At 44.6% G+C, this 23,440-nt stretch overlaps 1 pseudogene; it reads right to left on the reverse strand.

The window, feature by feature from the left end:
• Nucleotides 1-3,143: 3,143 nt before the first annotated feature.
• Nucleotides 3,144-23,072, reverse strand: LOC132369761 (centrosomal protein of 78 kDa-like; annotated as a pseudogene).
• Nucleotides 23,073-23,440: the final 368 nt, after the last annotated feature.

Here is a 23,440-nt window from a genome sequence, read left to right on the forward strand (position 1 = left end):
TGAAATAGGAGCAGGGGAGTGCATGTCCCTTCTAGGTGGAGCCTTTGAAAGCCAGTGGGTCTCTTCCCCTGCCACAGCAGTCAGCAACACTGCACGTGGTAGAAGTGCCATCACCTGGGCCCAGAGTGAGGGGTGTGAACAGAGGACCCATGATGGGCATGGCGTGTGCATGTGGGATCAACCCAGTGAATGTTTAACAACCAGCTCTCCAAAGCAGGAGGGGAGGGGTGGGTATGTAAGTACGGGGTGCGTGTGGTGTGTGTGTATGTTTATTAGAAACTTTGCTGATATAAAGAATGCAGTTTACAAATAGTAAAACAAACTACTCTACACTGAAATGCCATGTACCCAATTGATACAGATGCTTTGGTTCATTTTTGCTGAAGTCTTGTATCCATAATCAACCTATGGCTGCAATTGATGGATGAGCGTACTTCCAACATGAATGTTGCCTGATATATTCATTTATGTTAATAAGTAAGACGAAAGTGACACGATGAAGACCTATGGGTCAGAACTTCACTCATTCATCAGTGGTGAGAAACCTCTTTGCCAAATCAGGTGTAAGTTTTTGAATACTGCTTCAGTTTTTGCTATTCACAGTGTAATGGCTGTAGACGTGACACACTTTGAAGTTTAATCTGCATCATAAGTATTTTCCCCATCACTTTTTTAAGTCTAGATAAACACACACAGAGAGACACAAAAACAATCAAACCCTGATTTGTAGCTTTACTGATTTCAGGGGTATGTAAATATTCCCAATATGGCTGATTTCTACATGTCATCACTGCATGAGGAGTTAGGTAGAAATGCACAGTAGCACATATTATATATTAGTATTTCCACAATACAAATAAAAAAGACATAGATAACCTCAAGCACAGAGGTCATAATAATATGGGGTAATAATAATAAACTTCATATACTTTAATAATAATAGTAAAATGTTGTAAAACAATGGAGATCTGATGTGTTTTGAGTACGTACTACCCTCATTTTCAATGTTTGTTAATTGGAAGGTTATGTAATTTAACTTTTAATAATGACCGTGCTTAACACTGACAAATTTCCTGAAAATTTAACAATTGGTTCTTCTGATCCAGTACAAGCTGGCTTCAGCATACCACTGGATAACCCTTTATGTTATAAGCCACTTCACCTTGGGATCTGTTACCATAACGTTATTTAGCCTATCGTGGCTAAATCAGGGAGTGGTCAGTCCTATGGACAACAATAAGTCCAGGTGAGGGGGGAGGTCAGAGTAGTCTTCTCTGAAATGATGACATTGGGCAGTGACCTGAAAGAAGTGAGCTACTGAATTATGCAAGTATCTGAACGAAGATATCGCAGGCAGCGAGAACAGCAAGTGCAAAGGTCCTGAGGTAAGGACTTGCCTAGTGTGTTTGATAAAGAGCAAGGAGGGCAGTGTGGCCAGAGCAAAGAGCAAGGGATGGTGTAGGACAGAGGCTGAAGAGGTAGGAGATAAGTCAGTGGTATCCACAGCTAGATCACATAGGGTCTGTAGACTATGGTTAGAATTTTGGCTTTTTCTTCAACTAAGATGGAAAGCCAAAGGAAAATTTTTAGCAGAAGACTGACATGACTTTTAAGTTTTAAAATTGTCACTCCGGCTGCTGGGTAGAGAATAGACCAGAGCAGGGCAAGAGAGGAAGTAAGGGTACCAGTTAGTAGGCAATAACGTAGATGAGACAAGATGGAGAGTGTGGAGCAAGCTGGATCCAGTGGAAGCAGACAGTGGCCAGATTCTGGCTCTGCTGAACATCAAACCGTCAAAAATAGATAATAGATTGGATGTGGGTTTGAGAGTGGCGTCAAGGATGACTTCCAGATTTGGGGGCCAAAACGATTGAAAAGATGGAATTGCCATTTACTCTCTAAAAGGAGTAAAGAAGAAGCAGAGTTTGGGGATGCAGACTCTGGTTCTGGACACTTTAAGTCTGAGATCCATGTGAACATCCTAGCGAAGATTTTGAATAGACTGAAGCTCAAGAGTCTGGAGACACAGGTAGGAGCTGGCAGCACAGAGCTTGGGTTTAAAACCCTGGCACTTGGTGAGGTCACCCAGGAATGAATATAGATGAAGAGGAGGAGAGAACCAAGCACGGAACCCAGAAAAGAAAATTCAGAGGCAGCTCTATGTCAAGGAAGAAACTGAATGACTCTTTATCTGGCACTTAGAACAATGGCACTTACACAGGGGGTCGGGGGAGGAACAAGCTTGCACTGACAAGATGAAAGACCATCTGATTCCATCTGATTCCAGGCTGTCCCTGCCATGTGCAGTCTCCTAACTATGCCTCTGATCTGTCAAAGCCTTGACTTTTGCTCATGATCTTCCGCTCTCCTGAAGCTCCTCCATCACCCTACATGACTTGAGTGCTTTATGCAGACAACCCTTCCAACACACAGCTTGAACGCCTCGTCTCCAGCGACCTTGAACAACCTAATCCCTTGACCAAACCCCAGACCTGATCATCACCTCAGCCATCCAGCCTGAATCAGACATTCAGACGCATATTCCCTGCCCTCCAACACTGCCGTGGCCATCCAGCTCTCTCACTCAGCTACTCCCAATAAACCAGCGCTTTGTCCTTGTTGAGTCTGCTACTCACTGACTCCCAGATTTTTCCCTACTTGCTACATTCTCCCTCCCCCTCCCTCCGTATCCAGCTTCCATTCCCTGGTCCAGCACGTCAACCACTCATTCCCAAAAATCCAACACTCCTTTGCCTCAATGTTCTCACTTTGCGTCTCTCCTGTAAAACTCCAGCCCCGGAAAATCATCTGGCTGCCCCCTCTTTGCTCACCCCTGGACAGCTGGCCACCTTTGGAGAGAAACCAGGTAATCAGTCACAATAGTACCAATACATAAGTCCCTCTCAACTAGACTCTGACACTAGCACTGCTTGACAATCTTACGGATATTTCTCAACAACTCGTGCATAGGCTACACACGTCTTCACTTTCCCCAAACCAACCCTTCCCTCAGCCATGCCTTCCATCTCAGCTTATGGTCTTGCTTCCTTCTTCTAAAGGAAAAGTACAGTTGGCAGGAAGGAACAACCTCAAGCACCCACACAAAACCTACAACCCCTCTGCCCCCTTCCCCTCCCCCCCCACCATCTCTTGGCTCCCGTATAAGGAAGCAGCATTTCCCCTTCCTAAAGGCTATCTCCATCCCTGGGTGCTGGCCCTTCTCTCCGCCTTTCATGGGGTCTTTCTTCATCCATTCAAGATCCATTCAACAAACATCATTGAGCACTGGCCCCAAGGCCATGACTGTTCCAGATGCTGGGGAAACAATGACCCCCCTCTCATGGAGCTTACACCTAAATAAACATATATCATGAGTCCAGGCTGAGTGCGGTGAGAAATATGCAGTGAGAAGTATGCAGTGAGGAAAGGATGCTAGCAGGTCCCGAAGGAGGAATGGCTGTTTGATAAGGAGGAATCAGCAAAGACCTCTCCAAGGATCTGGCATTAAGCAGAGACCTAAAAACATGAAGGAGCACGTGTTCCATGCACCCAGAGCCTTTCTCGGCTGGCAGGGTTGCGTGGTGGGTCAAACTCTCGAATGAATATGAAATGAAATTTTTTTTCTAATGTTGAACTTAATTTCTCCTTCAATCTGCCATGCCATGGGGTGGTAGAAATGTAATCTCCAACAAACTAAGCCCTCAGCCCTCTCAGTGTTGCTGACATGACCCCTAATCGTGTTACTCTCCAAGCCCATCACAGTGATTTTCCCTTCATACTCCATGTGCCAGAGTTAGTGGAAAAAATTGTATTTCCTTAATTATGCCAGGCTCTTTCTCACTTACGGGTCCTGGCATGTCCAAGCGTTTCTTACTTTCTCTGGAATCCTCTCCAGCACCCGCAGTGCCCACTAATCCTTTTTTCTTACTTCATCCTCAGGTCTCGGCTTAAATATCTCCTGACACCTGATCCAGGTTGCATACTCCCCTGTTCAATGTTCTCTCCAGGGCCAGTATACAGCTGGCACTCGCAAGTACAGTTGTATCAGGTTGTTAAAATATTGAAATGCTTCTTCACTGTTGTAAGCAGCTGCTGTCACCCAGCCCCTCACACAGGATCTTTCAGATGCCCCCAAGATCTCACAACCCAGGGGGTTGCACCTGACCCTGAAGAAGGTCCTCAGGGTTCTATTCTCGTGCTTTAGCTGGTGTCCACAGCTAACATAACCCCACACTTTTTTTAATGTCTAATTTAATGCTTCTCTTTCCCTATGATTCTAAACTTCTCCAGGCAAGGTTCTGTGTCTATCTTATTCACTACTTTATCTTGGTGCCTCATAAAGCACCTGCCACGAAGTAGAAGGTTGGTATTTGCCTGCTTCATGAATCATGGAGTGAATGAATGCATGAATGAAGTGAACATATCTATATGGACACCAGCCATGGTTACCTGCCCATGTTCATGTGTATGTGTGTGTGTGTGTGTGTGTTTATGTGAGTGTGTCTGTGTGTGTATGTGTGTGTGTGTATAAGTGCAAACAGGGTCTGTACCTGGCCAGGGAAGATGCCTTTGAACTTGAATCACACAGCAGTGCCACTCAGTCTTAAAGAAGTCCACCCTAGGGACCAGGGAAGTGTCTGGTCACAGGGCTCACATGTGGCTGGAAAGGGTCTGCTCTGCCTGTCCCAGTCCCTGATCACCTTCCTCCAGGCTGGTAACAAAGTCCAGCCAGTGAGCAGCCCCTCCACGATGGAGGCAGGCTGGGAAGACTCGGGTTAGGGGATCATGAAAGGCAAGAACATTGCAGCTGGATCGACCCCATCCTGTTACTCAAACCCATGGTTATCTGATGGGCAGAACTGACCAAGCTAGCCCAGGGAACCTCCTTCTGTGGAGTTTTCTCTAAGGGGAAAATCTCCGGGCTGGGAGGCTGGGAAGAGCAAACAGAAGGCAGGAGAACAGGCTGGTGTGGTCTGTGGAGGCCTCCCGGTCCCCAGGTCCAGGTGTCGGTGTGTTGGCCTGCCGGGGACAGCACCGTGCGGTTGCCTCTTCCTGAGCAGGTGAGCCCAGGCGCATGGCTGTCAAGCCCAGCCCAGAACAAGGAAACCCACAGGGTCTGTCTGTCTAGAGTGCTTCTTGTCATGATGGCCATCAGCAGCCTGCTGGAAACGCGACAGTGAATATGAGGAAGAAGCTCTGACGAGCTCTTGGGCTGAGAGAGGGTGAAACTTCTCAGGGATCCGCACTTCGGAGCCCAGGGATCCAGCCCACAAGTCCTGCCATACTCCGTGTCCTAACGCTGCAGGAGGAAAGAAAGCAGGTCCTTAGAGACAAGGAGAGGGTCTCCCACGGGCAGCCACATCTGCCCCACCCCGCCCAGGCTGGGAGGTCAGTGGTGGCACTTATCCGCAGCCACATTTGGTCGAGCTCCTCCATCATCCCCTCGGCCAGCCTTCTGGGTCTCCTGAGACACTGTATAAATTGCACATTCCTGGATCCCAGATCCTGAGGCTGCAGGTCTGGGGTGGCGGGATTCCATTGTAGCTGGCCCAGAGACCGCAGGTGGAGGAAGGCTGGAAGGCGGGTGTCTGGGGACCATCTCGCTTCAACATCAGGCACCTGGCCTGAGGGCCCAGCCCGTCCAGCTAAGGGCAGGGAAAGGCTTCTTCAGGAGGCTCTGTGGTAGTGCAGGGACAGACAGGAAGGGCTGCAGACACAGTCGGGTGTCTGGAGTCAGCAAGATACTGCCCACGGCTCAGCACACTTCATCACACACGCTGGAAGGCAGAGTTGGCATCCCAGCAAGCCAGCCGTTTGAGACAAGGAGCAACCAAGATGATGTCGTGTCCGAGGAATAGATGTGAACTCCTGTACACTCCCTGAAATCCAACTACTGAAGCATGTGCTGACAGGATGGGGCTTAGCAGCAGAGCCTGTTTTTTGAAAAAGAAAGAAAAAGGAAAAAAAGACAATGGATTTTTAATTGGCTATAAAGTCAGCATGAGAGGTGATGCAGTGTAGACATTCAATAATACTTGTGATATTGACACTGACTGTTGTATTTATTTTTGCTTCACACTTCTCGAATACTATGTCAGCCGCTGTTCTAATTAACTTAAATATTTACTCTGTTAGTCTTTATAATAATTCTATGAAGTAGATATTATTGTAATACACCCATTTTACAAATGGAGAAACTGAGGCACAGAGAGGTTTCCTAACTTGCCCGAAGTCACACAGCCAGTAAAAAGCAGAGCCAGAATTTGAACCCAGTCATAAGGTACCCAGAGCGAGGAACACGTGAGCCAACACTCCACCCGGCCCTGGGCAGACCACACTTGTGGTACAGCTTTCATACCACAAGATCCCGCATCACATCCAAGAAGCACAGGCCAGTGGGGTGTGTCTAGGGCAGAACCACTGGAGGGGGAAGGAACACAAATCCACATCTGAGGAGGAGCATGGGGAGGAAGTATATATGTTTCACTTGAGGAAGAAAACCTGAGAGCAAGTGGGAGGGCGTGGGACTGAATACAGGAGACTTCAAGTGGCTGCCTTCACACACCTGAAGGCTTATCAATTAAAAAAGAGAATGGGTCCTGGGCATATATCCACAGACGACTCTAATTTGAAAAGATACATGCACCCCAATGTTCACTGCAGCACTATTTACAATAGCCAGGACATGGAAGCAACCTATATGCCCATCAACAGATGAATGGATAAAGAAGATGTGGTATATATATATATACATATATATATATATAATGGAATATTACTAAGCCATAAAAAAGAATGGAATAATGCCATTTGTAACAAAATGGATGGATCTAGAGCTTATCATACTGAGTGAAGTAAGTCAGACAGAGAAAGACAAATATCATATGATATCTCTTATATGTGGAATCTAAAAAAGTGATACAAATGAACTTATTTACAAAACAGAAATAGGCTCACAGATATAGAAAACAAACTTATGGTTACCAAAGGGGATATCTGCCATGGGGAGAGATAAATTAGGAGTTTGGGATTAACATATACATACTATTATATGCAAAATAGGTAAACAAGTACCTACTGTATAGCATAGGGAACTATACTCAATATCTTGTAATAAACTGTAATGGAAAAGAACCTGAAAAAGAATATACGTGTGTGTGTGTACGTGTGTGTGTGTGTATAACTGAATCACTTCGCTATACACTTGAAACTAACACCACATTGGAAATTAGCTATACTTGAATTAAAATTTTTTTTTAATTAATTAATTTATTTATTTTTGGCTGTGTTGGGTCTTCGTTTCTGTGCGAGGGCTCTCTCTAGTTGCGGCAAGTGGGGGCCACTCTTCATCGCGGTGCGCGGGCCTCTCACTATCGCGGCCTCTCTTGCTGCGGAGCACAGGCTCCAGACGCGCAGGCTCAGTAGTTGTGGCTCACGGGCCTAGTTGCTCCGCGGCATGTGGGATCTTCCCAGACCAGGGCTCGAACCCGTGTCCCCTGCATTAGCAGGCAGATTCTCAACCACTGCGCCACCAGGGAAGCCCGAATTAAAATTTTTTAATTAAATTCTTTAAAAAACCTAACAAGTAAAAGAAAGGGGGGTGGAGTGGGCGTCCCATGTGATACTCTTGTGGGCTCAAGCAGAACCAGAATTATAGGGAACCTGGCTTTACAAACCAGAGGAACACTATTGTCTCAGAGCAGCCCTAGAAGTGGACAGTCAGGTCCTTAATAGAGGCTGGGCAGCCACTCCTCAGGCACGAGGAAAGGAGATTGATGCATCAGATGCACAGATGATTCTGTTCAAATTCTCAATTCCTTTGATAGCAGTGACTCTGCGCTCCTGCCACCACTAAATGTGGAGGAAGCAAATTGTCAACGTGATCACAGCCATCGTTCAAATTCACCTTTGGGGATAGACAGTTAAGTTCCAGATGGAGCAGAGGGGCTGGAGCCAGGAGGAGACAGGGCTCTCAGGAGGGTTGAGACTTTCCAAGACAAGTTTCACCTGACATTTTACCGGGACATGTCTCCACCCCAAAGACACTCCAAACTCGACCACACTCCAAGAAAAAAGACTGTGGCATTTCATTTACTTATTTGTTCAGTATTTATTAAGGTCGGATATTTATTGAGCACCTACTATGTGTCAGGCACTGAGCTGGGTACTGGAGGTACCGATAATGTCCCTGACCTGATGGCAAAGAGCCTGGCACAGTGGAAAGATCTGGACTCCAGAGACCAACATACCTTACATTGGACTTGAGGCTCTGGTATGTCCATGCTGTGTGACCATGGGCAAAGCACTTAACCTCTCTGAGTATGTTTTGCTTATATCTATAAAATGAGAATTCCTACCTCATAGAACTATTTGAAATTTAAAAGAGGCCTTGCAGTTGGCATGTGATAAATCAGTGTTAGCACCTACATTAGTCTGGGCTCTTAGCTACAAGCAACTAAAGCTGATTCTGGTGGATTAACCCCAAACATGATTTTACAAAAGGAGACTGAATGGCTCACACCATTGTGGGAGGCCTGGAGAACAGGGCTTTAGACCAAGCTTCCAAAAGCAATGCCCGTAACGAAACTGCAGAGCTGGCCTGATGAGAAATCTGCCACTACCCACTCTCCCCTAAGCAATGCCACATCCAGGTCAGGCACCTGGCCTTCAGCTGCTACCATCTGCCCCCCCCCCCCCCCCCGCCACCTCCAAGAGAAAGCTGACGCCTCTGTACTCTCTGCCAGAAAAATGGCAGAACTTCTCTCCTCATGCTGTTCTCATCTCCAGGCTGGGTCTCACGTCCGTGAGTCTGGTCACAGGGCTCTGGGTCTCACCTAGGACCAGTTGGTAGCGACAAAGAAGCCTGGGGGATGAGTTCTCAGGCTTCAACTTTTGGGGGGGGGGGTTAGGACTCAGAAGGCTAGACCTTCCTCCAATAGAGCAAGGATGCTTCACAAGTGCTTGGCAACCTGAACATGATAAATGTCCACTGGAGTCCCCTACCCAGGCTATTCACCAAATACACACCCAGCCTCTTGGCAGTCCTGCAAACTCCTGGTGGAGATGCCCCCAACTCCCAAAGCTTCCCTGCCCTCACACTGCAACCCCGACACACCAAGGAACTGTGGAGATCCTTTGTGTGCATCGCATCTGTGTACACGTGGCCCTCATCTCCAGCACAAGGGAGAGTCTCAAGCAGCAGGTCTGAGAAGGGCTGGGGACCCTGAGGTTCCTGGGAAAGCCCAGATGAGCAGGCTAGTCAAACTGGGACGGTGCTGGGATGGGAGCAGTATGGGCTAAGGCTGCCACCAAGTGGCCATCCTGAGAACCACAGGAGGACCAGACTTCCCTCCAACCCCGCTGCCCAGACAGAAAACCCCACCTCCCCTGGGGCATGGGAAAGGAGCCCTTCTCCTCTCCTCCCTCTTGAACTGTCTAAACCCACGAACTCCGAAGAAGGTAATGACATCCAACATTGGTTTGGTACCCTGAAGTGTACAACATTCTTTCACGCAGCAATAATTACATGACAATATTATTGTTGTAGTAGCCATCGTAACTGAGGGCTTACTATATGTCATAAACTTTAAAATATCATCTCTTGACCCTCACAACAAATCTGTAGTGAACAAATGTATCTGCCCAGCTGGCTTTCATTTTCCTTCCTTCTCTCAACGGCACCTTTTTTGGGATGGGGGCAGGGGTCAGAGGGAGGAGTCCCCTTCTGCTCTCAGAACTTTCATTGAAACTACTGGCAAAAAGAAACTCTATTCTCACTGAACCCATGAGAAAAGGTGCCACCTGAGGGGAAAGCTTGCCCGAGGTGGAAACCAAAGCATAAGAAGCAGAGCAAATCTCAGTGACATGGGAGCACCCTGGATCCAGCCGTACCTGAAAAAGTCCTGGACTTTTCCATTCCACGAACCAATATATTCCCCTTTATTTAAGTCTAAGTAAACATTCTTTTTACTCTAAACCAAAAGAATTCTATTAATTCCTATTTAATAAAAGAAATCAGCATGTGGAAGTAGGGTGTTGGAACAGATCCAAAAATAAGGAATTGTCGAAGGCAAGGTAGTGAGGGACATTTATTCAACTCCATGTGCTACTCTGTTCTAGGCCCTGGATATCAAGTAGGCACCAGGACAGATAAGATCCATGCTCTCCTGAGCTAACTTTCTAGTGGGGAACTCCACAATAAACAAATTAGACAACAGCAGCTGGCAATACATGCCACCCAGAGAATTATAATGGGGTGATGTGACAGAGTAGGACCAGGTGAGAACTTTAGATTGGATGGTCAGAGAATGTTGTGATGGAAATGCTTTCTGTCCACTTGGCTACTGTTTCCCAGAACTCCCTTCTATGTATAGTTCCAATTAGAGTTGGCCAAAAGAAGAACTTGTATGAGATTTGAAGGCAGAAGTGATGCAGTGCTCATTGCTTTATTGAGGACTTTTTGCCGTCAGCTGAAGGGATGGACAGACAAATGCAGAGAGGCTGGGCGAGTTCATCACGTCTTTGCTCTCCTGCACTCAAGTCCAGCTGACCGTCGGTGTCCTTCTGATCAACCACAGCCTCAAGCCGATTGCCAGACACTTGGCTGTAGAATACACAAAGGTAATAGCCTCCCATTGACCTCTCTATGAACACCTCCTTCACAGACCCACAGACGTGGTGGCTTGTATTAGAGAGGTGGTAGTAGTAATGGAAAGTGCACGGGTTTAACATCTGCTCCGGAGGTGGACTTGCTAGGACTTGCTGGTGGAGAGAAAGAGAGGAATCAGGATGACTCCTAGGCTTTTGCCTTAAGCAAGAGGGTGGATGTTTGGTGCCATTTTCTGAGATAGGAGGGAGCATATCTAAGGAAATAAGAGTTCTATTTTGGACATTGTGGTACACTGAAAAAAAAAAAAACAGCCATGATATTTTATTTGATTGAAAAAAATGGCCACAAAAAAATGGCTGCAGATTCTCCCAATCATAATCACAAACTTGCATAGAAGTTACAAAGAACTTTCTTTTTACTGTACCATTTGAAGATAAGTTTCTGACCCATGCCCCATTATCTGCACATATTTTACTATTTCTTACAATCAAGGACTTTCCCTCCCTTACTTTACCACAATCAAAACAGAAATCAAGAAATGAATGTTTATACTACTATTTAATCTGCAGTCTTTATTCAAATTTTCCCAGTTGTTTCAATAATGATCTTTATAGCAAAAAATAATAATAATTTTGGTGTGTCTACCATTCACTCCAGAAACACACATCTCATTTAGTTTCCTGCTTCCCTAGTCTCTTTCAATCTGGAATATTCAATCTTTATTGTTTGCCATGATCTTGACTTTTTTTTTTAATATAAATTTATGTATTTATTTATGGCTGCGTTGGGACTTCGTTGCTGTACGTAGGCTTTCTCTAGTTGCGATGAGCGGGGGCTAGTCTTTGTTGCGGTGCGCGGGCTTCTCATTGCGGTGGCTTCTCTTGTTGCGGAGCACAGGCTCTAGGCACACGGGCTTCAGTAGTTGCAGCACGCAGGCTCAGTAGTTGTGGCTTGCGGGCTTTAGAGTGCAGGCTCAGTAGTTGTGGCGCATGGGCTTAACTGCTCTGCGGCACGTGGGATCTTCCCGGACCAGGGCTCGAACCCATGTCCCCTGCATTGGCAGGTGGATTCTTAACCACTGCACCACCAGGGAAGTCCGATCTTTCATTTTTGAAGGGTACAGTCCATTTCTCTTGAAGAATGTCTCCTGATTTTAGTTTGTCTGAAATTTTCTCACAATTAAATTCAGGCAGTCCCTCTGACAGGAACATCACCGAGGTGGTAATTGGTTTTCTCGTTGCACACTATAAGGTGACACACAATTTCCATTCTCCTGTATCTGATGGTATCCACTATGATCACTGGATTAAGAGGGTGTCTGCCAGCCTTCTCCACCGCAAAGTTCCTCTTCTCCCCTTTGTAATTGATAAGCCTCTGTTCATTCTTGTGGTAAATATCATTAATTGAGGGCTTAATATGTGGACAGGTACTTTAAAAATTTGTAAATATACCATGCCCCATCAAACTTTCTATAGGTTTATCCTTTATCTGTATCTATGTAGACTAACGGTTTTCTTTTTTTTTTTTTTTCAGCAAATTGTTGCTCTCATTATTTATTCTGATGCTCCATTGTCTGGGAGCGGATTCAAGCTAGCTTCTGTATCATTTTTTACAAGATCCCATCATTTTTTGAGTACTTCATTGCTTTCTGGAAAAAAACGTTCCAGGATCATCTTGTACTTTCTCCACCTGAGAATGGGAAGCAGCCATTTCTCCAAGGAACCCTGGTTCCAAGGTCTGTAGGCAAGGGGTGCTGTTGTTCCCAGGCCTTCTCAGTGGACACACATGCACGCGCACGTACACACACGCACACAGATGCCTTCCTCTCAATTCTCCAGCGCCACCTCCCCATGTGGACATCCTCCCCATCCTGCCTGGAATGTTAACGTCCCACACCAGGCCAGGCTGCTCCCCACCACACCCTCTTCACTCGGCACAAGCTCTGATACCCTGTACTGGCCCATTCCTTTGCCAGATGCCCTTGACCTCACTTAGGCTCTGACACCCCAGGCCAAGCCACTTCCCCCAAGCAGCAGCGACCCTACTTCTCCATCTGACTTCTGCTCTCACACTGTGTCAGGTCACCCCCTCGACCTGGGGTGGATGCCCTTTGCGTGCCACTGGTGCTCGGATTCCCCAGGCCAGGCTGTCCTCCATCCCGCGCACCTCACCCATACGTTCTTCATTCGAAGGCTGATTCCCTACTTCTGGCTGCTTCTTCCCAGGAATGCCTTCCTCACAACTGCTGGGGCTCAGACACCTTTCTCTGAGCCACTGCAATGGGTCTACCTCTAATGGCTTCAGCACTGAAGTGTTCAGGAAGGGAAGGGAAAGGGTAAAAGCCCTTTTGAAGTTTCCAGAATGTTGCTTTGCTGGAGAAATTTCAAGTCCAGAAAAAATAAAGGCTTGTGATTGCTGAAGCCCTAGGCCAATTCTAAATTCCCCGGCCCCACCTCCATCCCTGTCCCGCCGTACAAGTGGCAAATGAGCTTTTAATGTGCACAGACCCCAGGAAGGAAAAGTCCTCTGATGCCCTTCCCAGATGAGGTCAAGGAGCAGAGTTGACAAGGGATAGCTTTCCAGGGGGTGTGACTGGGGGCTTGTTGAGGAATGTACTCCATTCCCCAGGAAGGGATGACGTCACATTCCCGAACTGCAAGGTGGGATATAGTGTATGGACCAGTGACCACAGTGGGGTCACACATCATCAATGAGGATTTTCAGTTGCAGTTATCCGATGACTTTCGGATCATTGTGACACACGAGGCACACAGGGTTGATGACATTTATTATTTAGCTACAGGTTGTGGGACCATGAAGACTCACACCTGGACCTGACCAAAGGGCGCACACATCACTCAGAGAGCCCTGACCTGGGGCTAAACCCAGAAGTAGATGGCTTTGGACCATCTTCCTTTGGGCAGAAGTGAATGAGTTGGTGTCTAGTGGTATAAGGGGGAGCATTTTTCAAATTACTACTTGGGAGGAAAGACGTGTAGAGTGCTGGGTAGACAAATGATGAACTCTAGTGGAATTGTTTTTCCTGCTCAGCATCTGTTTCCCTTTCTTATCGTAACAACACCCTGGTTTCCTTTGGGGGAATTCACCCTTCCTCACTTTCTGTCTGTATGGATTGGGTAGGGTGGACCATGGCTCTGGGGATGGCCATGTAACCCTGGCCTGGCCAGTCAGCATATTCCATTCCTGACCTCATGATTATTCAGGTGTGGACAAGTTACCCAATCAAGCCACTGAGAGACAATTCTGGGTTTTGTGGGTTGTTTTGTTTTGTTTTTCTGGAATGATGCCAACAGAGAAAAGCAGGGCCGAAATGGGAACATAACCTAAGCCTTAATGATGTCATTTGAGACCTAGAATCTTACCATGACCAAAGACAGAGTTTTCATTTATGAGCCAGTAAATTCCTTATTTAATTTGAGTTCTAAATGGATTTCTGTTACTTTCATTAAAAGAGTCCTAAGGCAAATTCTTTGGGGAGCAATTTTTACAGTATTTTACAGATGAGGAAACTGACACCCAAAGAAGCTGAGTACTTGCCACAGGTCACATAGATGATGTGATGCTTAGTCTTATGTGTCAACTTGGCTGGGCCACAGTGTCCAGTTAACCTAATGCTAATCTAGGTGTGGCTGTGAAGGTATTTTGTAGATGTGGTTAATATCTATATTCAGTTGGCTTTTAGTAAAGGAGAGTCCCTTCATCTCATCAGTTGAAAGCCCTCTGAGCAAAAACAGAAGTTTCCTGAAGAAGAAAAAATTCTGCCCCAAAATGGCAGCATCCACTTCTACATGAATTTGCAGCCTGCCGGCCTGGACTTGGACTTGCAAACCCCAAGTTGTGTGAATCAATTCCTTAAAGCAATATCTATCTATCTATCTATCTATCATCTATCTATCTATCTATTATCTCTCGTCTATCTAATCTATAATCATATCTATATTTATATCTATATCTATCTCCTATTGGTTCTGTTTCTCTGGAGAGTCCTGATACAGAGTGGTAAGTGGCAGAACTGGAACTTGAATCCAGATCCATCTGACTAATTCCAGTGCTCTTTACTTCTCACAATTAAAGCTGCTTAAGAAAAACAGTCATGTGGGAATGTAAATTGATACAGCCACTATGGAGAACAGTATGGAGGTTCTTTAAAAAACTAAAAATAGAATTACCATATGACCCAGCAATCCCACTACTGGGCATATATCCAGAGAAAACCATAATTCAAAAAGACACATGCACCCCAATGTTCACTGCAGCGCTATTTACAAGAGCCAGGGCATGGAAGCAACCTAAATGCCCATCGACAGACGAATGGATAAAGAAGTTGTGGTACATATATACAATGGAATATTACTCAGCCATAAAAAGGAAAAAATTGAGTCATTTGTTGAGACGTGGATGGATCTAGAGACTGTCATACAGAGTGAAGTAAGTCAGAAAGAGAAAAACAAATATCGTATATTCATGCATGTATGTGGAACCTAGAAAAATGGTACAGATGAACCGGTTTGCAGGGCAGAAGTTGAGACACAGATGTAGAGAACAAACGTATGGACACCAAGGAGGGAAAACCACGGTGGAATGGGGATGGTGGTGTGCTGAATTGGGCGATTGGGATTGACATGTATACACTGATGTGTATAAAACTGATGACTAATTAAGAACCTGCAGTATAAAAAAAAAAAAAAAAGAAAAGTCTTAAAAATATGTCACACTTAGTCATTCCACTTCTAGGACCTTATTCTACAGAAGTAATCCCAGTGGACACAGAGACGTATATACAACGTATTCACATTGTTTCTGACAGGGAAAAGTAAACTGTGTAAATCTAATTGCAAAGAATTGATTAAACTATGGGACATCAATACGATGGAATACTACATGATACATCATTAAGTGAAAAAAGCAGGAATATGAAATAGCAAGTATACTACAATTCTATTTTTGTAATCACTAAGTGTACAAATATATCTATAGAAAAATAAAAGACTGAAAGTATATGCACCAAAATGAACAATAATTATGTCTGAGTATTAAGATTATAGGTAATTGTTCTCTTGTTACTCTGTATTTTCTATAAAGAATATATGCAACTCTTAGAGACAGATCAAAAGTAAAATAAAAGTTATCAGTAAAATGAAGCTTTAAAAAAATCCTATCATAACAGTATCATGCCAAAAGCTAAGCATATATCATATTAAAAATTCAATATTTTCAATTTTAAATTTACCTCTAAGCCACAAATCCTCACTAAGAGATTCTGCCAAAGTACTTGCACCCAGGTCACCAATGAACGTGTTGCAGTTCAGAGTGATGTGCCTCAAACCAGGCATACAGTCAAGATCAGGTCTCCTGGAGTGAAGACTCTCAGCCCAGGTTTCTTCATGCCTCCTGGTAGTCTAATACTTCAAAGATTTAATGGGATGAAATTAAGATGCTTGAAGAAGGAAACAGGGTGTGCCTACTGAGTATGGCTTATTATGTCAGAGATTTACACACACACATATCAAGCATATATGCCAGGAGAATCAACCTGAGAAATTAAACAGTCACTGCTGCTTTACGAGTCCAGTGACCCAGATTCTAGTTGGTCAGTGATTAGATTCCAGCCACTGGATGACCTGCTTTTGAACAGTTAAGTAAAGTTGGACAACTCAATTACAGTCTATGAATTCTTTTCCTTATCTTCTAAGTCAGGGAATTGGTTCTAAATTCTATCATTGCTGAGGCTCTAAATGTCATCATTCTGTCCTCCAATGGTCTCCAAACACCTGACTGGGCAACCCATAAGAAAACTTTTTAATATGCATCTTATTTTTTAACAAATTATATACACGAAGTTCTATACATATAATGTATGTACATTATAAACTACACAGATGGTGTTTAAGTGATACAAAGCTAAACAGGTTCTAATATGTTCTTTTCCTAACTCCTAAGGCATTATTTTATTTATTTTTAAAAAATATTTATTTATTTGTTTGTTTGTTTGTTTGGCTGTGCCGGGTCTTTAGTTGCAGCATGCCGGATATTTTAGTTGTGGCATGTGGGCTCTTAGTTACGACAGGCACGTGGGATCTAGTTCCTTGAGCAGGGATTGAACCCAGGCCCCCTGCATTGGGAGCACAGAGCCTTAACTGCTGGACCGCCAGGGAAGTCCCAGGCATTATTTTTAAAACTATATTTACAAAATGGATCTCACATGCTCCCTAGGGTATGCACACCAACTTTAGAGGTCTGGACTATGCACAGCCAGTTGGATGCGCCTTGGGAAAATGATGGTATGACATTTAACCACAAGTATTGTCTTAAAGACATTCAATTCTTCATATTCATAAAATAAAGTTTGGTAATAGGGAACACTGACTTTAAATGAAAAAAGTCTTATTACATTCTTGAAAAAATAAAAGACTCAAAGTGCCTTTGACACGCTAAAACGAAAATCACTAGTGTCATTTTTCTATTAACAATAACTTATAAAAGCTCCAAGCAGAAATAACAGCAATCACTTACACAGTGCTTAGTATATGCCAGGCACTATTTATACAAATTAGTTCATTTAAACCTCATAATGAGGCACAGAGGTTAAGTGATTTGTCCATGGTCACTTGCTATGAAATGGGAGAAAGGGAATTTGAACCTAGGCCATTTGGCTTAGGCACCCAAGTTCTTGACTGTTTTCAACCCCAGGGATCAATGGACTTGCCCTGTATAGGCTCAAAGAATTTTTCAATTTTTAAAATCTAAATTTAAACATTTCCAGCTTTGTGGGCTATACAGTTTCTGTTGCAACTACTCAACCCCACTGGCGTAGGCTAAAAGTAGCCATAGCTATCATGTAAACAATGGGTGCGACTATGTTCCAAAAAAACTTTCTTTACCAGGCGACGGGCTGGATCTGGCCCACCAGCCATAGTTTACCTACCCTTGATCTGCACCATCAAACTCTTCAGAAGGCTTCATGTCAAATTAGTAAATAACTTTAGGCCTAAATACAGTAATTATAACCACTGTAAAGTTGTTAAGGCATTATTTTAAAAACTGTATTTACAAATTGCTGATGTAGTGATTTTTATTAATTTATAAACTACAGCAGCTAGTAAATACTTGATTCATTTAAGTCTTGAAGACTATAATGGCATCGTTTTTTCACAGTATCACAATCAATGTTTTCAGTAACTAAAAATACATTAAAATATTATTATATATTAAATCTCTTATTTCTAAAATTAAGTGGACTATCTTTACTAAATGGCAGAATCCCAAACTGAAAACTGGTCACATTCTTTCAACAAAACGAAAGCTGCACTCACACGTATCAAAAGACAAAAATTAACTGCCATCTATATCAATATATTATGTGCTTCAATCACGTATGTTTTCATGAAACTTCAAACATAAAAAAATCACCTTTAAGATCTTGGCCATGTGATCTGCTCCCTGCCATGTCAGATTACACCCCGAGAAGTTTACTGTCTTAAGAGTGGTAGAGTTCTTTACACCTTGAAAAATAACTAAAAGGAAAAAAAAAAACCCACACACACAATAAGATGAAGAGTCTATACATTTGTCAATCTTGACTTACTTGCTTTTCTTGAGTCAATTGGAGGTTTATAGCCACATTCTTAAAATCATTAACTACAATCTTCCCAAACAGGTAATTGACGAACAGATGCATTCGAAAACTTGTCAGTAACAAAGTGTTATTCCAGTTTACAGCAGCAGTTTAATTCTATTTAGATACTAAAATTGAATACACTGAATACTGCAAACTTTATTCCCAACCACTCAGTAAAATACTACATACCTTTTGAGACATAGGAAAAAAAAGAAAAACCTAAAAATCTTAAGACTCTTCCTATTTTCATTTCCAAGGATACTTCCCAATCTTGATGATCAATCAGTGATTTAAATGTCAACTATAAACCCAGTATTTTATTAGGTGCTATGCAGTATACTAGAGCAATAGAAGAGAGAGGACCTCAAACCCTCTGCTCCCTCAAATTGAAAGGCAGGCTTCCTTACCCCTCCAGACCACTACTGGACACAGGGAACACACACTAATGTTTCAGGACCCCAACTAACAGTCACCTGCTTTGTGATTACTTCCATGACACACCCCCACTAACACCACTGAGTTTGCTGCTCTTACGGGACGTGACATATATTTCCTATTTTAACACATACCACAGTGCGTTATAATTATGATTGCAGATACATGTTCTAACAATTTAAAGAGAATGATGACTTTTTTGCTCTTTACATCTTGCTATTTCCCTTCCCATAATATTTCTTGAAGAGAAACATTAAAATATAGACAAACACAAAAAAACAGAAAATATACAAAATGTGTGGTTTGTGGCTTAACACAAACTTAAGTAAAATTAGTTCTGACAGTATCCAGCATGACAAACTTCCACGGTACAAATGAGAATGGACCAAGGTTTGAGCAGGCACAGGAGACAACCCAGGCATGAACAACACCAAGAAAAGGTAGACAGGAAGTAACATGGTGTGTAGGAAATCACGAGACCAGTCTGATGAGAAGAGACTTAACCAAGACTGAAACTCACTTTCTAAACCTCCATCTCCAAGTGGACAATTCGCAAGACACAGGTGCACCAAAGTGGCTGATTTATTCAATCCCTTTAATGGGGAGAACAAGTTTAAAATTTTATTGCTTTAGTCTGCTCCAAAAGCAACTATCTATCAAACGTTGGCAGGACACAATGAAGGCTTACCTTTGTTAACATAGTTAAGTGGCTCTCTCTAAGAACTAGCCCATTTAGCTCCAGTTTCCTTAGCGCGCCTGACACACTTACACAGCATTTAAGAGCTTTACACAACTGCAAGGTCACATCTTTATTTCTTATCGCAGGAACACGACTTCTGTAAACTTTATTTCTGTCACAACCTAAACCAAAATTATTGTAAAATGAGTGACTTAAACCATATATTTTATCATCACTAAAAAGCATCCAAATAAAAAAAAAAAAGCATCTGCTCTGTGCTAAGGATTAGAAACGACTCCTGCCCTTAAAGCCTTCATTAAGGAGGGAGATGTATAAACTCAAAATTTCAATCACATGAGATAAAGAACCATAACCTTTGTGCACAGAGGTTCCTATGGAGGCAAAAAGTTATATCTAAGTGACGGCTTCATGATAACCCTGAAGTAGAATCTAGAAAAGATGAGAGTATGCAGAGTTGGAGTAGGAGGTGCATTAACTGCACAGGGAGCACCTGTGCAAAGACGCTCAAGCCCGACACCTGCTGGGCACTTTAAATACTGCAGGTGGGGATGACTAAAGGCCAGGGGGCCAAGTGGGAGAAGAGACAGAAATGAAAATAGAGATGCTGGCCGAAGCAAGCCTGGGAGAGAGCCTGGCTTGTATCCCACAGGTGATGAGGCCTGGGGCTACCACTGGCTGAGTAAGGGTGCCTCCGCTGATTAGAAAAAGGCACCCCACTGCTGAAGGACGATTAGATAAAGGGAGTGATCACAAAAAGATCCCCTTCCTCAGGGTCAAAGAGCCCCATGAGGCTTGGCCGAGCACAGTTCAGACTACACGCCTCTGTGCAGAGCACACGTTGGGCGGCTAGTATGCACTAACTCTGTGTGGGCAAGCCATTAGCAGCATTATTTTTTTTTTTTTTTAAATTTATTATTTATTTATTATTTTTATTTTTGGCTGTGTTGGGTCTTCATTTCTGTGCGAGGGCTTTCTCTAGTTGTGGCAAGTGGGGGCCACTCTTCATCGCGGTGCGCGGGCCTCTCACTATCGTGGCCTCTCTTGTTGCGGAGCACAGGCTCCAGACGCTCAGGCTCAGTAGTTGTGCCTCACGGGCCCAGTTGCTCCGCGGCATGTGGGATCTTCCCAGACCAGGGCTCGAACCCGTGTCCCCTGCATTGGCAGGCAGATTCTCAACCACTGCGCCACCAGGGAAGCCCTAGCAGCATTATTTTAAGCGTATCTTTTTATGTTAGAAGATCACTCAACCCGAGTAGGCAGATGAATTTAGAGGAACTGATGAGCCCAGGGGCCGCAAAACCACCCAGGAGCTTCTGCCATAGTCCGGGCAAACTGTAATATAATATGGATGAAGAAGCAAATTTAGGAGGAGGCCAAAATCTACAAGCTAGACCCACTGGATGAAAAACATAAAGAAAGTTCAGTGAAGGAACTCTGAAGAGAATGGGCTCTGCAATAAACTTTTCTTACATTCAACGTCAAATATTAGGCAAAACTAAGTACCGTGGCCTCTCAGGTCCCTTCCAGCTCTCATTTCTTTTGATTTCTAACTTATTACTCTGGTTAAGTAAAGTCCCTTCAGAGGTACAGAACAGTTCTTACACCTGAATGGGATGCAAAGAATAATCTGACTTCTCTTCACCAGGGGATGAGTTGAACTGTCCTTGCAGAAGAGATAACACATGGTGTGAACTCCAGATCCTAGAAAAGGGCCAGGCACACGATAAGTATTCAGCTTTTTGAAAACAAATGAACAATCATTTCCTCTCCTAAATCTTCACACCCTTCCTCTGCTGGCTACTTTCTCTCAGCTTATAAACATCCTCAAATATACTCACTTAAAAAACTCTCAGACATATGATTCTTTGTATCGTCTTGTGGGTAACCTAAGTCTCTCCCATGCCTTCAAACACCTGTCCTCCCAAAAAGCCCAGATCTGAACCTTGGGCCCAGACCCGTCTACCAGGCCCCTCGAAAGCACTGAAGATGAAGTAAGATCCTCTCCCCACCCCCAATCCCTTCCAACTGTGCTCTGTATCTCCCAAAAAGATGCAGCTGTAAACTGTCACCCACGCTTGCTGCCCTCCCTTTTCTAACTGGTCACCAGGCCCCACCCATTCCCTCTCGGATCTCCAAAATCCAGTCCAACCTTTTATAACTTAAGTGGGACCTTTAGATTAAAATTCACCCTGCACCCAATCAACTGCCTTCCACATGGAGGTCCGAGTGAGCTTCTAAACCAGAAGTCCATCTCACTGTTCTTTAGGGTTTCCCACAGCCTTCAGGATAAACATCCAAACTTCTGACAGGACAAACAAGGCCCCTTTCTGTTGGGCCCCACTAGGTTTCCAGTATCAACTCTCATTTCTTTCCCAAACCCTGAGGTCCAGTCCTGTACATTAGTTTTGCCATATTTTCTTATATTTCTCAAACTTTGACACACTGCTCCCTCCTGCCACCCCAGGAGGGTTCTACTATCCTTAGAAAGGATGGCACCTCCTCCAAGAAGCCTGCCCTGAACTTTCCCTTCCAAGACTCTGTGCTCTGCAAAGGGGAAAGGTGGAGGGGAGGGATAAATTAGGAGTTTGGGATTAACATATACACACGGCTATATATAAAACAGGTAATCAACAAGGACCTACTGCATAGCACAGGGAACTCTACTCCATATCCTGTAATAACCTGCACGGGAAAAGAATCTGAAAAAGAATGGATATATGTATAACTGAATAATTTTGCTGTACACCTAAAACTAACACAATATTGTAAATCAACCATACTCCAATATAAAATAAAAATTAAATTAAAAAAAAAAAAAGATTCTGTGCTCTGCAGCACCAGAACTCACTTCTTCCAGAGCACTGACTACTGTGCTTGTGTTTACTTGCCACCCAGTAGAAGGGGAGCTTACCTAGGGCAGAAGCATCGTCTCCAGCAGCCCTTGGTTCTGACAACTCATTCAAGTGCCAGGATACTTTTTACACATATAACGTGCTTAATTAATTCTAAGAACCCACAGAAAGAGTGGTTTTTAATGTCATTTTACAAGTGTGGGGATTGCAGTTCAAAAGTAACCTGCGCAGGCCACAGAGAGCATAAGCCCTGGAATTCAAACCCTAAGCTGCCTTCACACTGGTGCTCTTTCCACTACATGATATGACTATTGAAAAAAAGATTTTTTTTTTCCTGAACCCTGTTTTAATGGAAAGGAAATGAAACTGGGATATATCAATTTCCTAATCGCTTTGGTCTGTACCAGGCAAAGTCATTCAACAGACCAGGTAACATCTATGGAACAATTAAAGATGCTCCAAACTCTGCTAAGTGTTCTACACTGTAGAGTCTACAAGCATTAACAGAGTGAGTCCTTGTAACCGCCAGAGAGTGGGTCCTGTTAAGCCCATGCTCCAGATGAGAACACTGAGACCTAGAAGCGTTAAGGCACTCGGCCGGGGTCACTGAGCTGGCAGGAGTCCTAGGCCGCACGCCCCATCTAGTGCACTCACACCTGGGCACTGGGCACCGGTTCTAGTGCCCACCCTCCACCTTGCACCATCTAAAACCCCACTTCGCAGCGCCCACACGAGAGCCCCTGGAAGCGGGAACTACAAACCTGTCTCACCAAGCCGTGACTGGAAGAAGCTCAGGATACAGATCAGGGGCAGAGGGTGCTCAGGAGCGGCGCCCATTCCACCCCGCGGAGGCGGTCGGCGTTAAGTCCAGCAGGCCCTCCTGCAGGAAAGCGCGCAAGGCGGGCGGAGGCACCGAGTCCTGCAGCACGCACAGGTCCTCACAGCGCGGTAAGAAGTCGGCCGCGCTGTCGCAGCGCAGCTTCACCGGTCATCATGGCCCGAGCGCGGCCTCGGGGACGCTGGCTGTGGACACGGTGCCCACACCCGCCTGGGGGCCCCGGCTCGCCTCCCGGCCCCTCGGGCGCCCGCCGCCCGGCAGCTGCGGCCCCGCAGCGTGCGCAGAACCCCCGTCGCAGCCAGAAGACGCAGGACCACGGGTCCCAGTTAGGCAGGCCCTTCCATGCCGCGCTCACCTTGGTGCCGGC

This window comes from Balaenoptera ricei, chromosome 8, assembly GCF_028023285.1.
Source record: "Balaenoptera ricei isolate mBalRic1 chromosome 8, mBalRic1.hap2, whole genome shotgun sequence".
Taxonomy (NCBI): Eukaryota; Metazoa; Chordata; class Mammalia; order Artiodactyla; family Balaenopteridae; genus Balaenoptera; species Balaenoptera ricei.